This window comes from Camelus ferus, chromosome 12 (assembly GCF_009834535.1).
Source record: "Camelus ferus isolate YT-003-E chromosome 12, BCGSAC_Cfer_1.0, whole genome shotgun sequence".
Classification (NCBI taxonomy): Eukaryota; Metazoa; Chordata; class Mammalia; order Artiodactyla; family Camelidae; genus Camelus; species Camelus ferus.
The window spans coordinates 27994535-28014654 of NC_045707.1; the positions used below are offsets into that span (position 1 = coordinate 27994535).

The 20120-nt window shown below is 37.7% G+C and overlaps 1 pseudogene; it reads left to right on the top strand.

Moving 5' to 3' along the window:
• Nucleotides 1-14873: 14873 nt before the first annotated feature.
• Nucleotides 14874-16493, top strand: LOC102503864 (annotated as a pseudogene).
• The last annotated feature ends 3627 nt before the right edge of the window (nt 16494-20120 follow it).

A 20120-nucleotide genomic window follows, 5' to 3' on the forward strand; every position in this document is an offset into this window, starting at 1 on the left:
CAAATATTTCTGGCACATTATAACCCTGTGATTTTCCATATGAAAATTTAAAATTGTATATATATATATATATTTATATATATATATATACACTTGTTTATAATTTCTGTCTAGAAAGCTTTTATTGGTTTTTATTGGTTTGCACTTTCCCATCCCCAAGTACCAGGTTAGAAATGTGATACAGAAGTAAAAGCTATAAATAGCAATTAAAAGAAAGTTATGAGAGTTTGTCTTAGACTGCTGCCTGACACAGGCAGCTAATTCTAATAAGCTGTTCTCAAGACCAATCCCCCCACCCTTTTTTAAAAACATATTACTTCCTTGTCTACAATGGAAACTGTCCTCAGCATCATCTAATCCTCTGTTAAATCATTTATTTATTCATTCACTTATTAAGTGTGGACTACAGGACAGGCACTGCCCAGAATTCTGGAGATAATATGATAAATAGAAAGACACCATTTCCGCTCTCATGAAGTTTACGGGCCTGTGGGAACACAGCCATAAATCAAATAATCATAATAATGAGAATGCCATTACAAATTGAGATAAATGCGCTGAAGGAAAGGAACAAGGTTCCAGGAGGGGATAAAACAGGGGGTCTAGTGACCCTTGAGTTGGGGTTAACTGGGAGAAGAAAAAGGTGGAAATCAGGGAGACCAGTCCCAACGGGGGAACAGCTGGTGCATAAAGGCCCTTTGGCCAGAGGAAGCCCAAAGCCGTTCCTCTGCCTCCTCCCCTCCAAGCCCCCAGGGCTGCTGGATTCCAGCCATCGGAGAGTGTCTTGCAGACGCTGCTGCCGCTTCTATTCAAGGGTTTAGGGTTGAATCCTGGGCAAGGAGATTTCCAGTCAGAGTGAGACGAGTGGAGTTGCCCTGCGCCAGGGACTCACTGTGCTCTTCTCCTAAACTCACCAGGAGAGACCTGACCTTTGGCCCTTCTCTGATAAAAACAACTCTTATATAAATGGCGACAACCGAACAACATGTGACCCCTGGAGCAGAGTTATTGAAGCAAACGGAACACAAAATTTAAGTATAACAAATATGGACAAAAAGGACATTAGTCATCTGAAGGAGCGCTTAAATCTTGATGCTTTTTATAGACTTTTCCACTGATAAGCCTCCCCTCCTTTTTCTAGGCTTCCCCCACCATTCGTATAACCCCTGCCTACCTTAGAAGCACAGGACTGATCTCATTATGCCTTTTATCTTCTTTATATTGGCCACTGCTTTAAATCCCAGGTCATTGTGTATCTCCCATAGTTTATATCTCTTTATACCCCCTTCTCAGACCCATCTCTCACCCTTCCCTAAGTCCTGAAACTCTTCCGGTCACTCCAACACTCCTCCCGTCATAATTCTTAGGTGACTTCAGTATCCATATGGATGGTGTCCATGCCCTTCCAGAACCATGAGGAGGAGGGGGTCCTCAACCCTCACGCTGGAGGCTTTCCCTCGACCTTCCCATTACTGATAAGGGCAACCGCTTCGGAGTCTCAGCTGCGAGCACCATATTTTCAGATCGCTAACTTCACTCTTTCCAGTTCAATCTAATTCCCCAATTCCTTTACTTCATCAACCCTACAGGGAACTACAATCCATTATCCACCACATTTTCAACTGCCCTCTATATGCCCTCATTTCCCTAAGTACTTAACAATCTTAAGTCTCAAAGAAACAAATAAAGAAGATTGCATAAAACCATGTAAAAAACAAAGTGGTTTAGCAATATTAAATCAGTATTGAGTTCAAAAAGGACAACATAGGAAAAGTTACATACTCTTTTAAATTAAATAACAAGACATAATACATTTCTAAGTATGCTGGATTCAAGTTAAAGCTCTCTACAATTAAATACACTATTGCATTGAAATGTATTTATCAGGAAATAAAAGTTAAAAGTAAGTAAGCAAATTATTCAACTCAAGAAGTTGTGAAGACAGCAGTGGTACAAACATAAAGAAACAAAGAAAATAAAATAGATAGAGGCCAAAATAAAGAAAATAATAAATAAAATAAAAATAGAGAAGGTTAATATAACCAAATGATGGGTTTTTGAAGAGTTTAGTCAGATAGACCCCTGGTAAAACTGATAAAGAATAAATAAGATAAACAATACAGTATGAAGAGGGAAAAACAGGACACTTTTAAAAAGGCAATATCTAATTTTTTTCCTTAAAATTTCTCATTTGATCTTTCTACATATGACTATTCAGAGCTGGCAATTCAGAGACCTGGCTCACGTCAAGTGTAAGACTCACTCATAATTCCTACATCTGTACCCGTCAACCGTCCTCCCTGCCATCCGTCGGACCCACGTGAATGGTCTTTGAGGACCGCAGGGCATACTTGACACTTGCAGTTGGACTGCACATTCCATACGCGGCCCTCACAGCTGCTCAGTGGGAAGAACTATGCTTAATCTACTTTTTTTTTTAATTGAAGTATAGTCAATGTGTCAATGTCTGGCGTACAGCATGTCTCAGTCATGCACACACATACACATAATCGTTTTCATATTCTTTTCCATTATAGCTTTCATTGTAGTTCTTTCTAAGGGTCTGTTCCACATTACTTTTTTTGTGACCAGAGAAACGTCGCTCCATGCCATGTTCTCAATCAAATCAACTGCCAAACTGGTTCAAACCAGTTCCTTACAGAAACCCAGATGCCGCCTCTCACCTAAACTGCCCTCGGTGAATACATCTTGGCCTCCTGTCCCCCCTCTGCAATCAAGGAAATGCCAGTTGGTATCTTAATTGCTGCTCTCTGGTGGAAAAAGCATATGCCTGTTGACAGACTGGCTCAAAACAGTTTTGAAGGGAAACTTCAAAAGTAAGACGAGATTCTTCTCAGGCCAGTACCACCTCCGACAGCTACTGGAGGGAGGTCCCAGAGCCCCAGTTTGATAGGATGCATTTTCCATGGAGCACAGGAGCCAGTCGCCGCTCTTCCTGGAGTGACATGTGGTCATCACCTACTCAAGTGACGTTAGAACAGGAAATCCCACAGATAGCTGCCAGAAATCCTCTCATCAGGACAAGACTTCCAGTTTTTAAATAATGCCTGGATAGTGTATTTATAATAGATGTTGGAGATTTTCAACCTTGGCAAATGATGTATGTTTGTAAATCCATTCTTAATGGACACATGTTGTAAACAGGCAGGTCAGCTTAACAGGGATATCCTGTGAAGTGTCTTTAATAAACATACAATTAAAGAATAAGGCTTGAGGGCATCTCTCGATGGAATTTTGCTGTAGCTACCTGCAAATCCTATAGCTCAGGTTTGTATGTTGAAGCTTCTCCTGACCTCAGGAGAATTACTGTATTCCCTGACTCCAACCTCAAGCATTTATTTCATTCTGCTTTTTTTTTTTTTCCCTTGGTTTTCCTTAAGTCTAATTTGACCATCTCTACCTACATGTGTTCAGCTTTGCAGTGATTTATTTCATATGTTCCTTCTGCTTATTTCAGTGTGGCATTTGTGCCTGTCATTCCCATATGTCAACAGGTTCCTTTGAATTCAGCTGTCTTGTGGAGGCCCCCAAGATAACCATGATTTTCATACCAAGGAAAATGGTTATAGGAAAATAACCTCAGTATTTGAATGAACTGGTAATTCCAAAAGGCTCATTTTCCGTGGATTCTCAATTCCTGCACAAATGCAACTTGAGAAACCCCTGTTTAGGCATTGCTTAGATCAACCCCTGCTCTTCAGATAAACTTTCTGCTTTCTTTTCTGTCCAACACCAACTCTCCACTGAAGAGTGATGACACCAAGTGCTTCATAACCACCATCAGCCCACAGTGGAAGCAAGTGCTACTCAGAAGCCTTTGTCACCAAATTATACAGACCTGCTTTTCGACATTATTCTCTTCCGTGGATGGATCCCAGAGCCAGCTACACTTATTCATCTTCTTTTTAAGGGCTACTGTTCGTTCTGACACAGTGATTCAGGATAGGACATAAACTTGATTAGAACCAATATGGCGGAAGATTCGACTTCCGGTAGAACTTGAAACTCATTATAGGCTCGTTGTAATATATTAGCATGCTAAATAACACATCCACAGGCACCATGACAGCATCCAGCCTGACGGTAAAAGGCCAAAAACTGAGTAGGGCGCCCAGTGCTTAGAAATCCCCACCCTTTACCCAAAACAGTTGGAAACTCCTCCCACTTGGTAGCATACAAAATTACCCAGCCCAGAAACTAACCACCCCCACATCTCATGGCGGCTCTCCCTCCTGAGTGAGAGGGGGCCATATTCTGTCCATGGAATGTGTATGTCCTAGGGCTTCCTCCCTTGCCTTCTGATGGCCCCCACCCTGTCCTTTGGAGTGTGTATCTCTCTAAATAAATCTGCTTCCACTTTATTGTGGCTCACTCTTGAATTCTCTCCTGCACGAGACAAGAATCTGTTTTCCAGAAATATCTTAACTGTTTGAACAAATAAAGGAATGGTTTGAAATGCCACTTTCTTTAAGAGAATGATATGCAATTAATTTTTTAAAAAATACACATCATTTAAATATGAAAATGTATTAAGTTTGCCAAAGTTCCCTGGTGAAACTGATGACTGATCTTCAAAAGACTAAGCTCTTACAAAAGATGGAAACGTAGCACCCTTGTGGGCATTCAGTCTGTGATGCATTTGTGTGGCTGATACAAAGGACCAAGGCTGTTTCCACACAGAATAAGAACATCCGGGTGAAAAGTGAAAAAGTTAAATGTGATGCTTCAGTAGTTGACTCTGAGTGGTCACGTTTCCATAGACATGGTTCTCTTTCAACTAATCATTTTGTTATCCTGGCATCTATATAGATAAGTTTGTACGTTTCATACAAAGCACATTCTAAATCCTTGAGTTCCCCTAACAGGTTTCCTGACAAGGTGAAATAATACTCTTTCCATTTGACAGATGCAGCCAACACCTACAGAGACAGCTAAGTTTGATTGCCTCATATTCAAGCCCAGAGCCGTTATATGGCTTTAGCACGATTTGTCACTGTAGCATTTCCGTGCAATGGCAGTTTTCCAAACAATGGTTATTTTGTGCAGGGTTGTTTCGGTTGCGTCTTTTTAAACAGGGGTTTGAGCAGTACACTTCAGAGCAAAGTTGTCCTTTCTTTCTGTGGCCAGGGAAGCTTTGCAACCATTTTGATTTCATCATGCTATATTGTTAGTTCTTTGAAAACATCAGACAATCACTGCATTTGGGTTTTCCCCGTTGCTTGTGCGCAGTTACCGGAAACTGACCTGCTTTTTAATGCAAACATTCTGCAGACCACAGCCAGACAATGGAAGTCTGTTTGTAACCTGAGCAGGGCTCTCGGAACAATCTTTCCCAGTGGGTGTCTATCATTTCAGGTGCTGCTGAAGAATTCATTGTAGAATTTTCATTTTTCAACTGTTTGTTAGAATTACATACCAAGTCAAATTTAATTAGTCATATTCATCCGGCAGATGGTACAATATCCTATAATAAAGTATAAATTCCTTTACTTAATTGAGTAATGCATTTCACATGATCTCTTTCACAAATTTCAAAACCGATTCTCTTCAAACAGGCCTGCACAGTGTTTGGATGCAAGCCCGAACAGGTTAAAATTGATTTAATACTTTCCCCCCTGCAAAGAACATTATGTAAATGAAAGCAAGTCTGCCCTGAGTGACTTATTTTAATGACCGCTTCTACATAAATTACATTGACATCTGGGAGAAAGAGGTGGGAGTGAACTAAAATTGTGTGGGAAGGAGTTACTGAAACTTCAAATGCAACATGTCACAAAGATGGTCATATTGAAGCAAATTCAATTTGTTTCACCCTGGAGAAACTTACTATCCATCACCAGTTTGTTAAAAGCCAAGTCTTTGATAATATTAAGTAGATTTCTCATGAATACATCAATATTCCTTCCAGGACAGCCAGTTAACCTGAACATTAGAATTGAGACAGAAGGGCGATCTATCTCTATATGTTAGTCACATATTGTTATAGGTGTCTGTAGCGCCCAAACACAGTTTTTGGACAAGGATTGAAATGGAAAGTTTACATTCTTAGTAGATCTTGGATTGCTGCTTCTCTTACCACCCAAGACTCAAAAGGGATTTCATTTCTCCCCTAAGCATTGTATCATTGCTTCAGGCATCTCCCCACTTCTTTTCCCCCTCTGGTGGAATATGAAACATGCTGAATTTTCTCAGCCTGTATCAACAACCCCTTAAAGGTTACAAACTGATTCACTGAATGCTAGAAGTACAAGAAATTTTATCCATTTTTTATTCCATATATTCTGCCTATATACTGAAATCAGCCTGTTCCAGTGCCTATTATAGGCATTAGCAATTAATCATTCTCAGTCTTCTTTGACCAAGCCCTCCAGTCAGGAAGTGAATCTGGATTTGCCATCCTCTCTAGTCTAAGCACTTTATATGCTGGTAAGGAAATTAAGACACAAAGACTTGTAGTAGAATCTTTTTAACTTAGTCACAGAGGCAGCTAGAGTCCAAGACTGGTAAGTATTTCAATTCCTGGCCAGATATTTTCCCCATCACGTGCATTATGTTACCTCCTGAGTGAAAAAATGCTAGGGTACAGACTGATGCAGAGGAAAAAGAATTTTCCTCTACCCTCTTATGTCAGGTGATGAGACCTGCAAATTAAACTGACAAAAGACAGATTAACAGGAGGAAAAAGTGCAATTTTTACTGATGTTAGTATTTTTCATGCACAGGAGCTTCACAGAAAAGAAGTGAAAACTGAAAGGAGTGGTTAGACTTAAGAGCTCATATACTGTTTCAACAAAGGACAACAAATTATGGAGAAGTGACTAGAAAGAGGAAAGGGGTTTGGGGTTTCTAGCAGTGGTCAGTTGTGGGGTGGTTACTAGGAAATATATGGGGGATAAATATAATGGACGACAAGGATTATTTTAGCAAGGTTTTTTCATACAGATTCATCTCTACATGACTCTGACTCCAGTGATAGGTCAGTCTCCTCTTCCTGGGCATCTTTGTCAAAGGAAAACTAATGCCCTCTTTTTGGGCAGAGCAGAGAATTCTTCTTGCATGTGTTGATTCTCAGTTGCTTTCAGCTCAAAATAATCCTTATGCCAAAGTGGCATATTTTGAGGCATCGTATCCTGTTCCCCTTCAAACTCTAAAAAAGTGAAGCTATGTAATGACTATGGTTTCACGTTGGTTAGTTAACGTAATGAAGGCACCAAGCAACTCCTCCAAGCACATTCACGAGCCACCCTTCCCCATTTAATCTGGGAGTGTTCTTTCTAGGTTCTGCCACTTGAAGTTTCTGCCTTACAGATTTACCAGTCTTCTTTAAATTACCTAATATTGTCAGCAGCTTTTCAGTTTCTAGATAGAAAAGATTCTACTTGTCTCATACAGATCTCTAATGGGTGCTGTCACGTTTGAGCAATGAAGCAGTTTCCTTACTCCCAGTTTGCTGGATTAAAAGGTACTACACAGGCTGATCTCTGAGAAACCGTAGTGCAGGGGAAAGAGCATATTTTTAAGGAGACAGATTGTGAATTCAATTCTTGCTTTGCAAGTTACTATCAGTAAGACCTTAAATAGGGTCATTATGAACAATAGATTTCAATGCATGTAAGTCACTCAGTTCAGAGCTTACTGAGGCTCAGTAAACAGTAGTTTTGATGATGATAATGATAATGATGGCCGGTGGGCATATAGCCTCTGTTTTACCTAGTTTTCTTCAAAAGAATCTAGTTAATTCTCTATAGATTTCTTCCTTCTTCCTCCTCCTTTACCTACCCCCTGCATACACATCAGACACACTTATACTTAAAGATCTTCAATATTCATTTACTTGGAAAAGACAACCATGTCTTGGCTTAGAGAAATTCCATTAGCTTCATTACATGCTAAGATGTAACACTTAAAAATCTTACACAAAAGTCAAGTGAGAGGTCTCTTCCTTCGGGCATCAGTCCCCTGACAAGGCAGACCACCAGTACCCGGCATTGGAAGGCTGTCCTGATCTCTGTTCCCTATTGATTCATATCTCTTTCCTCTAGACTACAAATTCCTTTGGAGGAAAGCTAGTGACTAGTATAAAGTGTTTTGTATTATAGTAGGCAACCATTTTTGAAAAGATAAAAGAATTAGTGTTATCTGAGATGGGAGGTAGGGAAAAATAAGGAGGTCAATTTCCCAGTGATTATGATTTGGGGATAATAAATATTTGGAAATTATTTGGACAAAGAAATGGAAATTATTTAATTTACAGTGATTACACTGAAGCTATTTAATTAACCCTTTTCCCTTTGAAACACAGATAGCTGATATAACAGGTTCCCATTCAGATGCATTTAAGCAGAAAGATTCATTTTCTTTTTCTTTTTCTTTTTTTTTTAATAAAAAGCCAAAGCACTGGAAGATTCATATTTCTAGGAAAATGTTCCTACAGGCATTTTCATCTCTGAATAAATATTCATCTTTAAAAGTATGTTTTTAATAGAAAGGAAGACTGTGTGTTTATTTTATGAAGTTTCTTCATGAGCGATTGCCAAAGATTTTTTTTTAATGCTATCTACAGGGCCCACTCTAGGCAAACACATGCCATAGGGGAACTTGTCTTTACTTTTCTGTAGCAGGACCAGTTAATCCCAGCAACAAGCAAAGGAGATGTCACGATTGTGCTATGACTGAAGAGATGTCAGGAAGAACCTCCTGACACAGTGAACTAACTGATGATGGAAATTCTACCATTAAACCTTCATCCTTTTGACAAACCATTTATGTCCTTGTTATAATGAAGACAACCTTTTTCTGGGAGGGAAATATTTATGTTCTTTCTCAGGAAACAACATTTTGACTGAGGGAAAATTAAAAAAAGCATTCCACTGGAGTAGAAGTGGATATTTCCCAATCTACTCAATAAATGGCTCATTTATAGAATGAATATATATCCCAAAAGTCACTAAGGAAAGAGTACATAACTCAACAGAAAAATAGAGAAGTGAGTTGAATAGACATTTACAATACAAGCTACTCTGATCATGCCAGTCACAGCTCAGTAGGAAACCCTCAAAAGGATTAAACTTGTTTCTGAGTAAATAACTGAGCCCCAGAAAAAAAATTATAGAAATACAAAAATACTGAGCACTTCACAAATTAAAATACATACTGCCTAACATTCAATAAAAAAATTACCAATTGTGCAAAGAAGCAGAAAAATATCCAGAATATGGAGAAAATCAATCAGTAGAAGCAGACTCTCAAATTAGTCAGATGATAGAATTAGTGAAAAAAAAAACAAACAATATGAAGACAACTTTTATTATTATATTTCAATGTTTAAGAAGGTAGAAAAAACATGAGGATGTTAATGAGAGATACGGAAGATAAAATAAATATGAACCAAATGGGAATTAAAAAGAAGGCACAGTAAACTTGAAGATATAGCAATAAATCGTGCAAAATTAAACACAGAAAAATTAAGGGAAAAAAAATAGGGCAACAGTGAGCTGTGGGACAACTTGAAACAGCTTAACAGATGTGTAATTGGAGTTCCGGGAAGAGAGGAAAGAGAGGGAAGCCAGGAGAAAAAAATTAAAGAAATAATGGTCAAATTTATTCAAATTAAATAAAAATAATGAACCTACAGTTCATGAAGTATAACAAAGCCCAACACAAGAAATATGAAGAAATTGACACCAAGACACATCAAATGACTTAAAGCCAGTGATTTTCTTAGAAAAATCTAAGAAGCAGCTAAAGCAGAAAAAAGAAACATTAGATACCCAGGAACAAAGATATCAGTAGTTGTCCTAGAGGGAGAGGAGAAAAGGAGGGACAAGAGGGAGCAGGTGCAAAGGGGTCTGAGCAAACTCTTAGTGGTGATGGAAATGTTCGTTACCTTGACTGCAATGACAGGTTTCACAGTCATACCCATTTATTAAAGCCCATCAAATTATACATTTTGAATATGCGCAGTTTACTGTATGTCAATTATACCTCAATAAAGCTGTTAATTACTTCATAATGGGATATTAAATAGAGATATTCACTAAAATAGAGAAAATCAAAAAGCAGACAGTGCCAGGGATTAGCAAAAGTGAAATTTTCAAACACAGTTACGAGAGCATAATGCTATAAACCACTTTGGAAAATTCTTTAACGGGGTCTCCTAAAGTTGAACTTGTACACTGTGCATCAGCAGTTATGCTCCTCAGTGTGTAGCCAGGAGAAACACCTGCTTTTGTTTACCAAACTATATGCACAAGAAAGCTTACTAGTAATAGCTTGCCCTGGAGAATCTTAGAGCCCAGCAAAAATGGAGTGGGTAAATATGATATATTCTTAATATAGAAAACTATAAAAAAAAGGAAAAACTGTTAAACAACCATGTAGATGAATCTCAGAGACATAATCTACAAGCAGTCACAAAAGAGGATATATTACATGATCCCAACTATATAAAGTTCAAAATAGGCAAAATTAGGTGATAGGAGCCATGATGGTGATTCCCTTTATGGGAGGAAGTGACTGGGAGCAGATATTAGGGGGCAGTTGGGGTGCTGATAATGTTGTATTTCTTGATCTGGATGCTGCTAACTCATGTGGGTTCAGTTTGTAAACATTCTTCAATTTGTACATTTTGCATGTTTTTCTGTGTATATATCATAGCTCTTTCTCTTTCTCTCCCTCTCTCTCTCTCTCTCTCTATATATATATACACACACACACTCTCAAAAATAGAGTTTGGGGTAAAAAAAGAAACAATGATGTACATATAAATGTAAATATATATAAATATACGACACTGTGTATGTGAATTTAAATACATGCATACAAAAAAGCAATACACACTTTATAAAAGAGTCCCAAAACAAAAAGATAAACATTAAACATTTAAAAATTTTTGGCTACAGTGGGGAGAGGGAATACAGTTGGGAATGGAGACAAAAAGGGGTGGAAGGAAGGAAGGATAGGAGGAAAGGATTTAACTATGGTTTGTCTCGCTTATGAAAAATAAATACTCCCTTACAGAAAGCACTGTTGAGTTAGACGTGCTATGTGGGAGTCATTCTTAGTTTTTCAGGCTCAGATCTATCCTTCCCTAAACTTCTATGCCTGCCACACTCCTCCGGTCCAACCTTTTTATTAACATCCTCCCCATTAACAATAACAAAAAAAGTCAACATTAATTATTTTGTGGTAAAATTAGATAATAGGGGTAATTTCAAACACATTTTAAAGAAATCTTGTAAATCGTCCAATAAGATGGTAGTATTCCTAAAATGTCTGTATATTTAATCGTATCATTTGTGCTCAAAGCCAATACTTTATACCCACTTTTAATAAAATTCTGGAGTCACCACAAGTCTCTCAACTTAGGTTTTCACTTAATAAGCAGCCCACTAATTATGTAGGAAGGCCTGAAGAAAATTCCAAATTCCTGAAGAAAGTTTAACTGTGAGTCACATAAAGTCTATCAAATGTACAATGAGAAAAAGAGCTCATAAATCCTAAATCTTAATGAAAATGTCCTAATGAGGGGAATGGAAATATTTATAACCCCCTAAATTTCTAACCTACTCTTAAATGTTATGACATGGAGGGTCTAGCTGTAATTTCTACTCCATTCTCTCCTTTCCCCACCATTCAGCTTCAGGATTGAATGGATAAAGAAGATGTAGATAGATAGATAGATAGATAGATAGATAGATAGATAGATAGATAGATAGATTGATAGATAGGTGGATGGATGGGTGGGTGGGATGGATGGATGGATGGATAGATAGATAGGAAGGGAGATATTTTAGCCACGAGAAAGAAGGCATTATGCTAAGTCAAATCAGACAGAGAAAGACAAATACTGTATGATATCACTTATACGTGGAAACGAAGAAAGCAAACTCAGAGAAACAGAGAACAGTGGTGGTTAGTAAGAGCTAAGGGATGGGGAAATGGGGAGATGCTGGTCAAAGGAATGGATAAGTTCAGGGCATCTAATGTACAGTATGGTAACTATAATTAACATTACTGTATTATACACTTAACAGAGCGGATCTTAAATATTCTCACCACAAAAGAGAAATAAGAGTTATGAGACATGATACTAATGCTATGGTGGTAATTATTATTTTACCATATATAAGTGTTTCAAATCGACCCGTTGTACACCCTAAACTTACACAATGTTATATGTCAATTATATCTCAATAAAGTTGGAAATAATTAGGGAAACCTAAACACAAATAGATAAATACATAATATATGATATATTTATATGATGGTAGATTATACGGCCATTAAAATAAATGAATTATAAAAAAGAAAGTATTACAGATTATCAATTAGAACGGTGAGCAGGAAGCTAGAGTCAAATAACAATGGAAATTTTTGCCGCGCAAAAATTCAGCTGAGAATTTTTTTTAATTTTGAGCATCATATTACAGTCAAAATACTTAAAAAAAGAAACTATCACATCAAAGTTTGAAATGAGCGAGAGCATGCTCATATACTCTGCCAGAATCAGATTGCATGTTACAATATCTTTAATCCTCTAAGGAAAGACAAGAAGTAATTTTAAAGAAAGGTGTTTGCAAAGAGTTCCATGGGAAATTTAACTCTCCAGTCATAGATTTCTATAATGGAAAGATAGTTTATTAAATTACCGCAATGTTCACTGCCAGGCATGTAATACATATTCAATATTATAAAATCAGCTTAAATGTGTGTAAGGCAGCATTTTAGTACATAGGAAATAAGGATGTCTCTGCCTTTCCATCTAATCTCCTTGTACAGATATCTGCCATCTGGTCTGGCTTAGATGTCGAATGCAAAGAGTTCAAATTTGTTAAAATGAAAGTCTACCTAGTAGTGAATGAGGTCATTTTGTCACTATTCTTCTTTGTCACTGATAATCAAAAGCTAAACTTGCAAGATGATGCATTTAAAAATGACTTCCTTACACCCACACATAACACTTACTGAATTCAGCTCAGGACAGTTCATGATTTTATATGAGCTCCAAATCCTAGCAGTTATAAATATAAAAACAGAATAAAAACATATGTTTTAAGCAGTGTTCAGCAAAGCACAGTCGTTCTCTCTTTGGCATTTGCTTCTTACCTTATGTATCTCTTAATCCTTGCTGTGCACATTGAAAATGTCACCAAGTTCTCTGAAACTAATCACATCTTTGCATTTGAACCAGACAAATCTTGTTTATTTGCCTGAATCTCACATAATTCAGGAAATTCCAAACTTCAGAAAGTTCTTTAAATGTGTATTCTGTCTAGAAAAATAAGACAAAAACACGTCAACTCGTCCTGGTAGAAACAGCTTTCTCTTTTGTTAGAATATTTTCTGGTAGACTAGGAAGAGTTCTTTAAAGTAAACATACTTTCCCACATATTGCAAAATTATTATTAGACATTGGCTAGGTTGTTCTTTTATTGGAGTGTGATAACGTGTCAAGGAATTAAGGCTTCTGAAGACAGAGCAATAAGAAGGAAACACTCTAGTGAAGAAAGGTCAACACATATAGATGAAGATAATGTGAGAAAGAAGATGGAAAAACAAACTTAGCATCTAACCACCAGTCTTCAACACTGCACATTCAGATCTGGCCAAGACGGCAAAGGGACGGGTTCATCTTCTCTTACTTCTGATGTTATGAGCGAAGTTGGCTTTTAAGCTATTATGTAGAATTGAGTGCTAATTTATTCCCTCACTAAAGAAGCTAATTTACATCGTGATTATTTGTTATGCTCTAAAGATAGATAATTGTTCTCACCTTTTCCCTCCCTTAATTCAGCTTTGAACACCTTTTCTAGAATCTGCGTAGATGATTTTGTCATTTTCAAAATACTCTTTCAGGAAGCGGTCTATCCAATTTGCAAGTTAAAGTACATAAAACATGTGCTACTATCAGAATGTATAGAATTGCTTTGTCTGTATTTGACTGCCATAAACTTTGTCAGCATTTACTGACATTGAATGTAGACCATCCTAGACCAGTGGTAGGTGGCCCCATCTGGTCCAGAGGATTGCATATGATGATGCTCGAACATACACAGATACACCCTGTTGAAATTGTAGGAAATTACTTTCCAGAATCAATCTCAAATCTCTGAAATTTTAAATTACCTATTAAACATTCTTTCTTGCAAACTAGTAATTAGAGAAAAGAAGAATGAATATACAATGTGTCATACTTTCTATTTTTAACATTCATTGAAAAACATGGCCAAACTCATTAATTTAAATGAAAGAATTTCCATGCTATTGTTTATTTTCAAAAGAACTCAAAATCTTCATTTAAATTCAAAAGACAACAATATAAAATGAAGTTTCATCCATTACACTCATATTTTTTTTACTATGTTTATTGCCTTATAACCCACTTATGATCATCTAAGTACTTTTTGTTTTCTTGCTACTTACATGAAGCCATTTATCATGGAATATAGTTCTCCACAGGTATTTTCTTTGAGAGAAGGCATTACACGTGCTTCTGAGATTTAATAGGGGCATTTTCCACATGTTTTGGGTACATTGCATTGCTGTGTTAAGAGCAGTTAAGTTCTGAAGTACAAATGTCAGAGTTTGAATCTTGGCTTCGGTACTTACCAGCCATATAATTTGGGGCAATATACTTAATGTTCTGTTTCCTTATTTATAAACTGGATAAAATAATATCTAGATTAAGTTATTTTTTAAAGAGGATTAAATGAATTCATTCGTATAAAGCACACAGAAAAGTACTTAGCTTATGGTAAGTCCTCAGTAACTGTTAGTCATATTTTTATTATTTATAGATAACATTACATCTTTATTAAATATTATATTCCTATGTAGGTACCTAGCTGTAAACAGTTTTTAGAGAGTTAATTTTTATCGGGGGAAATATCTTGAACATGAGACGGAATGTAGTACAGTGAATGGGGACTAACAACAGAATTTTTTAAAAGGGAATAAAAAATAGCTAAACAAAATCTGAAGGAGAAATGAACGGAGATCAAGAGAAGTGGGGGAGACTCCAAATAAGAAGGGAGAAAAGTTACAAAAAAAAAAAAAAAGAAAAGAAAAAAGAAAAGATCCAGGATGAAAGACTGAGTAGCAGGGCAAGGGGCCGAGCTGGGGGAAGGGGAAGGCAGGGAGGCTGCGAGGCCCGGGAGCAGATCCCCGGCGCCTGCATGCGCACTGACCTGCCGGGCGGGGAGGCGTGGACCGCGACCAAGGTCTGCCACCTGGACCAGCAGATCCAGGGGCTGCCATGCGGGGAGATCACCGAGGAGAGTGAAGTCAAGGCCCCGCACACTGAGACTGGAGAGCTACATGCAGAGCCTGGACTCGCCAGTCACAGTGCAAGGCTGCAGCCACGGATGATTCTATGATCGCAAAGAGCTGTTCAAACAGGGTCGCCACATCCATGAGACCAGCTACATCTTCATGGGAGACTTTGTGGATAGTTGTTTCTAAGGCCTTGAGACAATCCTCCTGCTGCTGGCACTTAAGGTTGGCCGTCCTGACTACATCACCCTGATACCAGGCAACCAGGCAGCCGCCAGATACCCAGGTCTCTGGCTTCTCTGATGAGCCCTGGTGCAATGTGACTCTGTGACCGTGTGGCCCTGCTGCCCTGAGATCCTTGATTACTTCAGCCTCATCGATGACCAGGTCTTTTGCCTGCACAGGGCCTCTCCCCCTCCATCCAGACCCTGGAGCAATTCCAGATGACTGACGGACAGCAAGAAGTGCCTCATGATGGCCCCTGTGTGACCTGCTTTAGTCCGACCCTGAAGACACAGCAGGCTGGGGTGTGAGCCCCTGTGGGTCTGGCCATCTCTTTGGCAGTGATGCAGTGGCCCAGTTTCATGCAGCCAAAGATACTGACATGATCTGCCCCCACCAACTGGGGCACCTCAATGAAAGTGTGCTCACTGTTGGGTTGTCACTCAGCTGTCGCTGCAGCTGTGGGAACGTGGCAGCTATCTTGGAGCTGGATGAGCATCTTCAGGAAGATTTCAGCATCTTTGTGGCCGCTCCCTGAGAGACACAGGGCATGCCCTCCAAGAAGCCCGCAGCTGACTATTTACTGTGAGCCTTTGGGCCCCTGCCGACCTCTGGCTCTCCTACCACGTGACTCTGCGCTCTTTTCCAGCTGGAGGCTTGGATACTCGGGGTTGAGGGGCTGTTCCTCAAGGGAGCACTTCAAGAATGAGGATTTTCTCTGGAGGACCGCAGAGCCTCAGCTCCAGGCTCCTCCTCTCCTTTCTTCCCACTTGAACCATGAAGTTTCCAATAATCTTTTCATTTTTCTTTTTTCTCTTTTTTTGTTTTTAGATTAAAATTCTGAGAAAAAGAGAAAAAAAGTGATGATTGATGTAATTTAAAAAATTAGTAGATTTAAAGGAAAATATCACATCTTAACTGGAATTTTAATTTCTCCTGGGAGCCTTGTTTTTTCTTTTTACTTTTATTTTTTTTAATTACTTACATATTTTATTTAATTAACACAATCATTTGGGAGTGGCCGTTGGTTATAAACAGTCCAAATCCTAGAAAAATGTTTTAACCATACTTGAAATACCATGTTATCTCAAATTCTTTTCACTGAATAGGAATGGCTGTTCCTTTTTTTTTTTTTTTTAACATTTTTTTTATTGAGTTATAGTCATTTTACAATATTGTGTCAAATTCCAGTGTATAGCACGATTTTTCATTTATACATGAACATACATATATTCATTGTCACATTTTTTTTTTTTCGCTGTGAGCCTTGATTTTTGTGCTTTTACACAAAGCACTTGATGAAGATGACCGGTCTCGCTGCTTCCCCAGAGTGCTGCGCGCATCTTCCCTACTCCCGTCAGGGACGGGACAGTTCAGTAAGGTTCTAGGTTTCACGCAAGGGACTCAGTTCCAGCTTCTGCCTCCACAAGTTATTAAAAGAGTCATTTCCCATGCCCCTGTGAATGTTAAAACTCTAGTGTCCAAGACCCAGAGTAGGTCCTAACTCTCCTGGAAACAGCTGGAATGTAAATATCCTTATACTTTTGGCTTAGTTTTTTTTTTTTTAACTTGGTTGGTTTCTTTCTTTTGAATTAACCTATGCAGTGAAACAGTTTTTAATTTGAATATTTTACTCTATTCCCCCCCCCCCTTTTTTTTTAATGTGTTGTGCTAGAAAGCCGAGCATCTGGTTAGCTTGGTTTGCTGCACTGCCAGGCATCTTCTATAACAGACATTCTGAGGCCTCTGTTGTACATTTCTGCTTTTAAAATGTTACTGCTGTCTGTTTTGTGGTAAGCCTAAAATATGCAGTTTCATGGTGAATGTGTGTAATAAACTGGAATCTGTCTGGTTTTAAGCGAATGAGCCCATGGCTAGGAAAAGAAATTAAGGCAGTATTTGGACCCAATTGTTACTTATAAGTCGCTAAATAATACTGCTGATACAGACAGCCCTTGGCTCATGATGTTTGACTTAATGATTTTTTAACTTTAGCATGGTGTGAAAGTGATACACATTTCGTAGAAACCACACTTGGAATTTCGAATTTTTATTTTTTTCCTGGGCTAGCGAACATGCAATATGATCCTCTTTCATGGAGCTGGGCAGGGCAGCAGCCGCTGCTCTGTCAGCCGTGCGGTCACCAGGGTACACCACCAATACACTCACAACCATCCTGTCCTTCACTTTCAGTATGATATTCAATAAATTACAGAGGATAATCAACACTTTATCATACAATAGGCTTCATGTCAGATGATTTTGGATGTTTCAGGTAGGCTAGGCTAAGCTGTGATGTTTAGTACGTTAGGTGTATTAAATCCATTTTTGACTTAATGATGTTTCAAATTATGATATTCTCAACTTGCAATGAGCTTAATGTAACCTCATCATAAATTGAGGAAGATCTGTATTATATTGATCAATAAGCCTGAGAAACTTATTATAGAATATTAATAAGGAAACATGTGCTCCTTAAACTGAATATCATCTGGTGTAGTAAGTGATCATTTTAATGGTAAGCATGACGATGAAAGATATTTTTAAAATTCATTAAAAAATCCAATTTAAAAAAATATTTTAAGATGGGAACATGGATTGGGAAATGCAAGATCAAAAATATACATTTCCAATAACTTTGAAATTAATTTTGTTACTATGTTATATAATCTATTAAAATTAAAGCAGAAATATTATTTTCTGGAAATTCCTCTCAACACTATAGAAATACCAAATTAGTCATTCTCTAAGTAGTATATTAACTACATAGCATTTTTTTCTGAATGTATTTTTCTCAATATTTGTCAGAATCGATTCATTCTTATCTATGTTGAATCCATGTCAATAAATGGAAAGCCAATTAATTCTGTTTATAATAGCCCAAATAATTGTGAGTTGAATTTATGGACAAATTGACTAATCATTTTGGCATTCATAGAACTACTTACTTCAATGTGTTGTATTAACTACCTGTGAGACTCAGCTCTGATTTTGTTAGTAACAAAAGAGTTTAGTGAAATCTTTACATCCTATTTTTAATTTAAGCTTCACAAATTATAGAAGCTGTTCTTTGCATCACAGTGGGGATTGTAATGACCTGATTGTTTAAATTAAGCGTCACAGGTTAGGGAAGTGGCTTTGCACGGTTCTCCACAAACCTGTGGCTCCATTTGATGTATAAGTAAGCAATTATCCTGTGAACTTAGAATGTGTAGAAGGTTTATAAGCTCTCAAATCTATACTGATTTCTCTCTGCTCTCTGCTCTCTGGTTAGTTGTATGTATTGATCAAATAACTGAAAATATTTTCAAATATCCACAACATTAAAAATCATTAAAACTTGACTTCAAAGTAATACATATCATTACAAAAAATACACTAACTGTACCTTGCCCGATAGTCATTATTAATGGAGGATTTCAAGTTCAACTTGCAAGAGATATTTTCTCCCATCAAGTATTTGTCTTTTCGGTAAAGTGGGTTGGTAACTGGTGGTGTCTTGGTTATGGTTTTGTTGTTCTGGTAATGGCAGTTGGTTGTGCTCACACAACCACATTCCTTCTTCTGTTTGTGACCAATGGTGTGCACTTGTGGCGTGGAGTTGCTGTGTAGTTACTACCTATGGATGAGTGTTTGCTTCTTGAGATACTAACTAGCTCTTAAGGTGATTTTAACCTGCTGTGTGGATCCCATAAACACCACAGTCACCAGCTGAATCAGCCCACACACGAATTCCCATATGCTATCAGCTATGGGAGATAGAGGTAAAAATTGCCCTATTTTCAGTGGCTGTGATTACCTAATACAGGAGTAGAAACATAATGGCAACATAACCCAGAAATTTATATTCTCAACTTCGTTATTAATAGTTACCTCATTCTATTTTATTTGAATGTGTGCTTGTATAAAATGAGAATCTGGTTTAGAATATGGAATAAGATTATTTAAGTGTTAATATTTTGGCTGCCTACTCCCTGTTTTTACCAGGGGAGCATAGGAGGTCATGGATGGGGTTGGTTTGTTGCCAGTGTGTTATAGACTTGTTCTTCTAAGGCAAGAGGACAGTCATGTCCAAACACAAACCAAGTTCAAGAACCAAGAAGTTCCGCCCTAAAGTTAGGTTTCCAAACCAATGGATAACCCAAAGATGCCAAATTCAAACTGGAAACAATGGGAAAAAAACAGCTTAATGTTAGAAAATGGACCAGGAGTAGATTACGAATTCTTCGAAAGCTGACAAGGGATCTATCCTAAGTTTTAATTCAGATATTGGCAAATGGAAGAGTGAGGATATATTTTGGGGAAAAGACACTGACTATAAAATGCTAAGCATCAATAAATAAAAAGCCACTAGATTTCAAACTAAAAAGCCCAAAATATGACCTTCTGCTCTATTTTTTTTTAGTTATGACCATGGATAATTTTCATAAGCTATTTGTACTTCAGTGTCTATAATTCTAAAGCTAAAATAGTAAACTAACTTCTTTAACATTGTGAGGATAGTACTGGGATAATGTAATTAGTCTACAGCAGTGCTCAACAAATTATTTTTAGCTATTTATTTGTAATATTTTTATTTCTTCAGTTGACTGGGTTTTTACATA